Source organism: Saccostrea cucullata, unplaced genomic scaffold, assembly GCF_032062105.1.
Source record: "Saccostrea cucullata isolate Sc308-1 unplaced genomic scaffold, CSIRO_AGI_Scuc_v1 ctg19041, whole genome shotgun sequence".
Taxonomy (NCBI): domain Eukaryota; kingdom Metazoa; phylum Mollusca; class Bivalvia; order Ostreida; family Ostreidae; genus Saccostrea; species Saccostrea cuccullata.
Genome location: NW_026938484.1, coordinates 1 through 8493, shown reverse-complemented (window position 1 = coordinate 8493; position 8493 = coordinate 1). Strand labels below are relative to the sequence as shown.

The 8493-nt window shown below is 31.2% G+C and overlaps 1 long non-coding RNA gene across 1 annotated transcript; it reads right to left on the bottom strand.

The window, feature by feature from the left end:
- Positions 1-4014: 4014 nt before the first annotated feature.
- On the bottom strand, positions 4015-7461 carry LOC134250440 (uncharacterized). The gene is made up of 3 exons (XR_009988502.1): positions 7338-7461; positions 4721-4773; positions 4015-4138 (listed from the first exon to the last, which is right to left on the bottom strand). It is a non-coding gene; the product is annotated as an uncharacterized LOC134250440 (long non-coding RNA).
- Positions 7462-8493: the final 1032 nt, after the last annotated feature.

Sequence of the window (8493 nt, the reverse complement as noted above, 5' to 3'; positions counted from 1 at the left end):
CAAACCTTCCTTAATATCAGTTTCACATCAATGGTGTATACTTTGAAAATAATATAAATAAGCAAGTTTTAATAATTTATTTATGTGTTGATATTGCTTATATCAATAGGAATCTTGATAGTTTCAAGGCTTCAGAAAAATCGTCGACTTTATGTAATTTTCCGTCTTAACTTTTTAAATCAAAATAATCGTTTATCTAATTCAATGATCTGTTACATATACTGTTACAAAACATGGAGTTATTTCAGAGTTGCCATTCGAAAACGAAAACCTTAAAGACAGAAACAAATGCGTGATAGACAAACGGACAAAGAGACCAAAATGATATGTTCTTTCTTATCAGTTTAGTCATGTAGGAACAGTGAGCAGTGAGCAGAAAAAGATGTCATGCCTCACTAGCCTTGCCTCATGGGTCGACCCCTTACCTCGCGATTTTAGAGCAGATGCTCTTACCACTGTTCCACGTGGCCGGCGACTTTTATCAAGTGGATGTATTTGGACAAAATATTTTATTCATCGTAATTGAATTTACTGCATTAAATAGCATAATCAGAATAAAATAAAATTTCATGAAAAAACAAGGATAAATCATTCAAATTGATACATGTATAAGTGTTAAAGCCAAAACTTAAACACAAACATTTCATAAAATATTTTATAAAGTAAAACCTTCCCTAAAGTATTTTCATAAAACATATTTGTCCATTTTAGCTTAATGTATATAGATACGCAAAAAATAAACAGCATAATATTACGGACATTAAAGTACATCAACATGATTTTTTAAAAAATAAATGTTGAATTATCAATAACATTGACACCAATACATTGCTCAACAATGCTATGTCCCCGTGTGGTTTAATACTCTCCTAGAGGCAAAAACTCTCAAATTATTTTACTTTGTGGAATTTTTTTCGTGAATTTTAATATTTGATAGATACTTCCCGGAAAACTTAGACCCGCTCTCTTTTTCCGGCCTTAACTGTTCCGGAGACAAAATACAACAACACATGCAGCTATTGACACCTGGAATATAATTCCACGAACTCCTTAATATCTTTCAAAAAATGTCACAGATGTATTATGGAAGTTTCTGAGAGCATTATTCATTCAATTGGTGAAAACACAAACTTGGTATTTCATATTCCAAAACACTCTACTTCAAAATTAGGGAAGATAGGACAAGGAAATAGGATAACTAGGAGAAGGAAATAGTTGTATCTTTTCCATAGTTTTTATGCGGACAAAATTTACCTAAAAATTTCTATGTCATGTAATCTCGATCACCAGCTGACCGATAATTATATCATGGACTACATACAAGGTAAGCCATGAGCTTAATAGCAATATTTTATTACCATTGTTTATATCCTCTCGAAATGAGAATTTCAACAAACACGTTGAAAAGTATGCAACTACAACTGATATATAACGATATTGGCTTCAATATACTGTAGAAGTATTTTTTTCCCGCGTGGTATTAATTTACGCTGTATACGCGGTGAAGTTTTCCGCAAAATTTGAAATACCCGAACCGTTAAAGTGACGAAAGTATGACGTCAGATAAAAAAAGTCCTGTTGATTGAGGACGCAAACGATAGTTTGTGGCATGGAGATTGCATTAAATAGTTGTTTATAATTTTTTTTCAAAAGTTTGTTGTTTTTCAATGTTTTAGCCGCCATTTGCTCCACATGACCACAGCAAAGGTTATTGGGAATTTTAGCTAGGAATTTTTTCACGTGGAGTCATAAAAATTTCGTCAGCATTCAATGTTTACTAGATTTCACACCTGAATTTCATCTGTTCGTACACGTTAACTAAATGAGCTCGCTGACGAGAGCAGCATTTAATGTGTATAACCTTATGCGCTCGCTATTACCATTATTTGTTTCCTCTCGAAATGAGAATTTCAACAAACACGTGGAAAAGTATGCAAGTTCAACTAATACATAGCGAAATTGGCTTCAATATCTACCTGACATATATTGAACATGAAAGAAACGTTTATATTACAAAGTCTTTGATGTTTTTCAAGGTTAAAGTACCGTAAGGTCCATTATCCACATGACCTGTCCACAGAATTTTTTACTTAAATAATATTGACAAGTAGGGTTATCACAAGATCTTTTTCTCGTGCAAATTTAAGTCCATAAGCCATATTGTTTTTCCACATTCCTGGAGCTGAACTTGCTAAAAATATGACACAATACATAAATATTCATATTTGTGAATGCAAGATTTACCTGAAATAGAAAAAAAATGACGAAACAGCTTTTAATGTGTATAAAATTATTGGTACCTTGGTTTTCATAAAAATCGTTTTTATGTAGTTGTCCTGTTTAAAAAGCCTTTCTAAATAATGACACTCAGAATTGCATGAAACAATTTTTAACGTGGGATCAACTTACAAAGGTTGTTGTTTTGTTTTAAACGAATTGATTTTATGTAATTAGAGAGTATTTTTATAATATAACATTTCCTGAAATAACCTACCTTAAATGTTTACAATAAATACACATAAAAGCTGTAATCACAACGCTTAAGCTACTTGTCACTGATATTGCTATAGCTATCCATTGAGTCCCTTGATGTGTGTTTTCATTTGTGAGTCCACCAGTAGAATCTAATAAAAAATTATAGTAGAATACTCAAATCAACCACTGTTATACTAGAGTCACATATCATATGAATTGCCAATAACATGTTCATAAAGTGTATATATTTACATTTGCTGATTTCTTTCCTTATAAAACAATGCTAATAAAATTGAAATTCAATTCTCAGTGACATGCAGTTGGTCACATGATCAGATTTTCTTGCGTATGAAAAGCAAACTACACGAGCAATTTGAAAAGTTCCATCTGTGACGTCATATGACGTCGCAGTACCGTTACGTTGCACTTCAAATTCAAAGTCTAAATAATGCCTATATTTCTTTGTAACATGAATGAAAACGTAAAATATAAATATAAGAAATAAAATATTTTTTAGAGTTTCATTAGGATGTGACTTGAAGTCGGCACTTGATCAAATCTACTATAACGCTCTTCGGGCGTTATGGAATTTGATCACGTGACCGACTTCATGTAATTTCCCAATAAAACTCTAAAAATGATATCTTATTTCTTAAGTAAATGGATACAGATGAGGTGAATTACATTCTGGTGAGGATTTATCGAGGTATGTGTTATTACGCCATCGACTTCTTTATAATAATGAACCATATTAATAATTTTAGTTACTATAGCGTAAAATAAAGAATTTGATTAAAATGATCATTTAACCAAAAAGGTGTTGGCATAGACTTTTCCATGGTCATTTGCAACATCCTTTATGTCTTTCAAGGACGTCAGTACTGATTTACAAGTATACTGGTAAATTGAAATACATAAAATATATTTTCAGTCAGACTAAGATTACTAACATGAAAGCTGATGTGCAGGATTTTCAAAAAATATACCCTTTACATTAAAATATTTTTAAAAATGTCTTATTGTATATCTACTATTAAATCACATATAACTTTCCCAGTTATATTACGGTTTTGTAAAACCATAAATGACAAACATAATTATCATATACGATGTGTTAGGTCATTGTTTTAAACATCTTTTGACCATCGATTACTCCATTGTGGCCAATTGATCGTGGACCGGCAGGCATATGATTCCTCTACAACCATTTCTTAGGATCAGAATTTGCTCTGCTCACGATTTTTTTTTTGCTTATAGGATTTTAGAGATTTGCCACACTTCGTATCGGAGACTCTTTCATCATTGAAATCGATGTCGTTGTTAGATAAAAAACGATTTAAATATTCCACTTACACAAGTATTTAGATGCAGTTATACACTTCTTCATATTTTTCTGGGTGTACCTTAAGTTTGTTTCCCAATTTTCAAAGTCATTTTCCAAAAATTAAATTCTTTCTATGTAACTGTTATTCCAGATGTGTGTAGCTATTGATGTTTACAAAAGTAAATTGGGCTGCATGTAAACTTAATATACCTTTATTTGTTGCACATCCAGTAACTGCGTCACATGATTTACACTGATTACATGACTTTTGACAGAACCTTCCATAAAAATCTGAAGGACAGGGGATACAGCCCGATGTATATGTCCCTGGCCAACATTCTTAAAAAGTAAAAGTAATTTAAAAGAAATTGAATATACCTTGAAGTTAGATAATGATAATAAACACAAATAATAAAATTAGAAGAAAACATTAATTAAATATTATTCAAAAAAGAACCTCTCGTGCAGATATGTAATTAATTGTGATTAAAAGTCCTTTATACATAGGTATTACTAGTTTCAAAACTTAGTTGAGGCATGAGCTTGCAATACCGAAAGATTTCAAAATTGGTCAAGGTTTAATCATGCATATGAAAGCAAAAATAAGTCTCATAATAAAACGCAATGTATAGTGCATTTTATAGACATAGGAATTCAGACAGATTACTTAAAAATTTGATCTTCATATATAGATATTGTTGATCCGAAATTCAAGGAATGTTTAAAGGTCACTTACAGATTATTTTTACAAATTGATTGCTTAGCGTCTCTTTAATTTTGGGAATATTTCAAAAAATTTTAACAATGTTTTTTTTTTTAACTTTTAAACAATGTCATCTACCGATACCATTGATTTGATTATGTAAATGAATTTATTTCATTTAATACATGCTAATAATATTTTTAAACTATCTGCCGTACCTTCACAAGCTTCTCCTACTTGGCGATAGTTTTCACAACATTGCAGAGGTTCCCTACAGCATATTAAGAATAGGAACAATTTTTATTAAATTCAATATAATAATAAAAATAGTACAATCAGTACAAACATGTAAAAACATTATAGGGCAAGCGATAAATTGAGTCTTTCCGACCCCCGAAGGTACCATATTTCGATTTTTTATCGATATCTTTTTTATCGCTGTACAGACACTCTTCAAAGTTTTCATTCACATCTTCTTCGTTGATAGCAATTCCCAAAGGCAAAATGGTCATTAAAATTACGTTTATTATATTGAATCAGCATTGTCACCTACTCTGCTCATAAACCGAAATCTGTGATCGTCTGGAGTTGGGCGTCGAAAGTCTGGAAGACTAGATTTACCGCTTGCCCTACTACACTGAAAAAAAATATCTAGGTAAAGTCACTTAGGAGACTAGCAAATTTACTGTCCATGCAATCACTACCTTAAAAGTATTATAAAAAGTATCTAGTACTGTACTAAATTTTCGCATTAGTAAATCTAGAATGTTCAAAAATTACTTTTTATAAAACTGTTATCTAAATTACATGTTTGCAAGTGACGACCCCCGCTTCGGTGGGGCGAAAATGACCCTGTATACAGTATCTGTACGTCCCCCGCTTTGGTGTGTCGAAAACATTTTTTTTCCAAGAAATTTTCAGCATATTTGTTACGGGAAAAGAGGAATTTACAAACATATTGTGTCTTGGAATGTAAAAAAAAATTAGGCGAGCCATTTTAGTCCGTCGGCCGGGAGAGAGGGCAACCGAGCAGGACGTTAACGTTGAAAACAGTCTTTCAGAGATAAAGTTTTATCCGAGGTACCGATATCAATAGGTATGGGACAAAAAATGAGCAATGGTGGAAAGTGTCGAATACAGAACATAAAATTAAAGGTCTCAACTGGCAAGCAGAGAGGTCTATTTTCTAAGTGATACCATACAAGCAAACTATTAAATCTGCACACTCATAAATTTGAATCTTCCCAAAGAAAGTTTTAAACATCATTTAGTTTATGGCTCACATTTTCTTTGCAATTTTAAAGAAATTTAAAATGATATGAACTAAAAGACTTATAAAGATAAGTATTATTCAAGAAATAAATAACAAGTTTAACATTTTCATTTAATTGAAGTGGGTGGTCACGTGATCAATAATCCTTTTAAGGCGATGGGTACACGTGATCAAATCCTGTTAAATTAGATTTCTGCCGAAGGCCTTCTTCGAAAATTTAATCATGTACCGAGCCACTTTAATTCTCATTGAAATTTTGAAACTTGTAATTCATTACTTATATATACATCTGAGAGGGACAATTGAATATTTTCAAATATAAATTATTGCACTAACCGTTCATTGCAGATTTTGAAAAATTATGCAAAGTGTCAATCGGCTTGAAAGGTAGTATGCTTCGAATTCATCAGGAAAAGTATTATATTTCATGAATAGATTGTTGTTGAGATATTTGTATTCGTGAAAAATGATAATCAATGCTGAAAAGATACCAGAAACACGTCCAAAGATTGATGATAACAAGTTTGAGGAATTTCGAAAGGGATCGATGGAGACACTTGTTCGAGTCAGTTAACTTGCAATCAAGTATAAAATTCGATCAAAAACATTAATTCTTCCATTTCAGTGCATATTTATGATGATGACACAGAGACACTGGCGACAGCTTACATTGTAAAGACAACGCCGAAGTCTTTTTATGTTTGCCAGCTGTTCGTTGTGTGATTGCAATGCTTTGATATTTTCCAACAGATTTACAATTTTATCGGGAGTAGAATTTAATGAAAAAATTTTAGTTGATAAAAAAGATTTTAAAACTATAGATCTACCAAAAAAATAAGGGTAAACTTTAGAGATTGACATGTGCAGCTGACATAAAACTTGTACACAAAAGCTAGTTTTCTACCGGTATATTCTCTATGTACACAGGTTAAATCAATCGCCAAAAAAAACCTGTATTAAATATATTAAATACTTTTGTATATGTGTGAATAAAACAATTATTAATTTACCTGATCTGAGTATTTTGTTCATTCTATACATGAAAAAAACTTTTTTGTAGTCATTTTATATTTATGTACCGGAAGATATTAGGCAGTGTGATTAGGTCACGTATTAACCTATTACAATGCATATAATATTGAGAAGCAATACAAATGTATATATAAGGTTTGTCTATAAGTATTAATTAAATACTATACAAATTTATTAGGAATATACTGTTTTACAATGTATATATAATTTCTACATTTTCGATCAATTTGTGAAATATAAAGTAAATGTTAACAATCAATAACTTATTAGAATTGATAATGTTGGTATTATATGACGTATTTAAAAAAAAAAAAAAAAACATCAAACTGAAAAATCTATGAAAAAATATATTATGGAAGTTTGATTTCAACGAATTAGGTTTTCGAAAAATATTGAAAAGGTTGAAATATCAGATTGCCTAAAATATTAATACAAATAAAGATCAATACCATTTTATGATCTTGATTTTAATTTTGTAAGTAATTACAAAACAGAATCAGAGTATCTTATAGACATTTATATTTACTTACCCAATGGATGCATTCGAACAAATTCCCAATGCTTTTGCTGAAATAACATTCATTGTACCTGTTAGAAAAATAAATATGGAACAGTATTTCATATTAATTAGGAATAAAAATATAAGCTGTAATAATCCTGTAGTTGGAACCCAAAAATAATTAAAGGAAATACATCTTAATCGTACAGGAAGTTTAACTATGAGTTTCTGACAATTCTTTGAAATTCATTCAAAACAATGCAGTAGGTGACATCTCTGCTTTTGTAACGCACTTCACCACACTAACACTTAAAACTGTAGTTCATTTACTAAACGATGTATGGATCTGTGATAAATGTTTTCCGTGTGGTGTGTTATGCAGATACTTTTGAATGTAATTATTATCCGTTCCTCTAAACCCAAGATGATATTTTTGAAAATTTTTGTCAGAAATATTAAAAGTTTCCGCTGTCATCAGGGAATAATAATATGCAAGGATAAGTCAAGAGGCGACAGATATATATATTGAACCTATTTGATCATACAATTAATACCAGGAATTAATATTGTTTACAACACTGAATATTTATTTTCATGGGATACTTGTCCTGTTTTATATACATAAACAGAGGGACACAATCGGACGTTCTTTGTAACCGGGTACATGTACGATGACTGGACACTGGTTCCGAGATCAGGTTCCTCAGCCTTATTCAGGATTACTACACCCTGCATTTTACCTCAATTGCTTGACTCACAGTAAACCGGCGCTCTGCACCCTAACCTTAATTTCCTTACACCTTTTTAATACTTCTAATATTAATACATGTATTACCTTCTCTCTTCGCTCTTCTTAATATTGACTTCGTACTATTTCTGATTGATTCTGTCTGACTATGCAGAGTTTTATTAGATATAGCGCTAACCAAGGGTTACCTATCCAAACAGGAGTTAACAGGATTACGGACTGTTCCATTAGTCCTATTACACCTGTGTTTCAAAGGTTAAGGCCCCAGTGTTCTATTTAGCATTTTTTACAATATTGTATGAACATCTACTCTTGCAGAAAGTCACATGTTGCTTGAAACGATGAAAAGTAGTTGCATTTGTGCATAACTATGTTATGAATTGGAAGTTAAAATTCAATAATATGTTAGGCCATTGCACTTTCACCATCACAGATATTA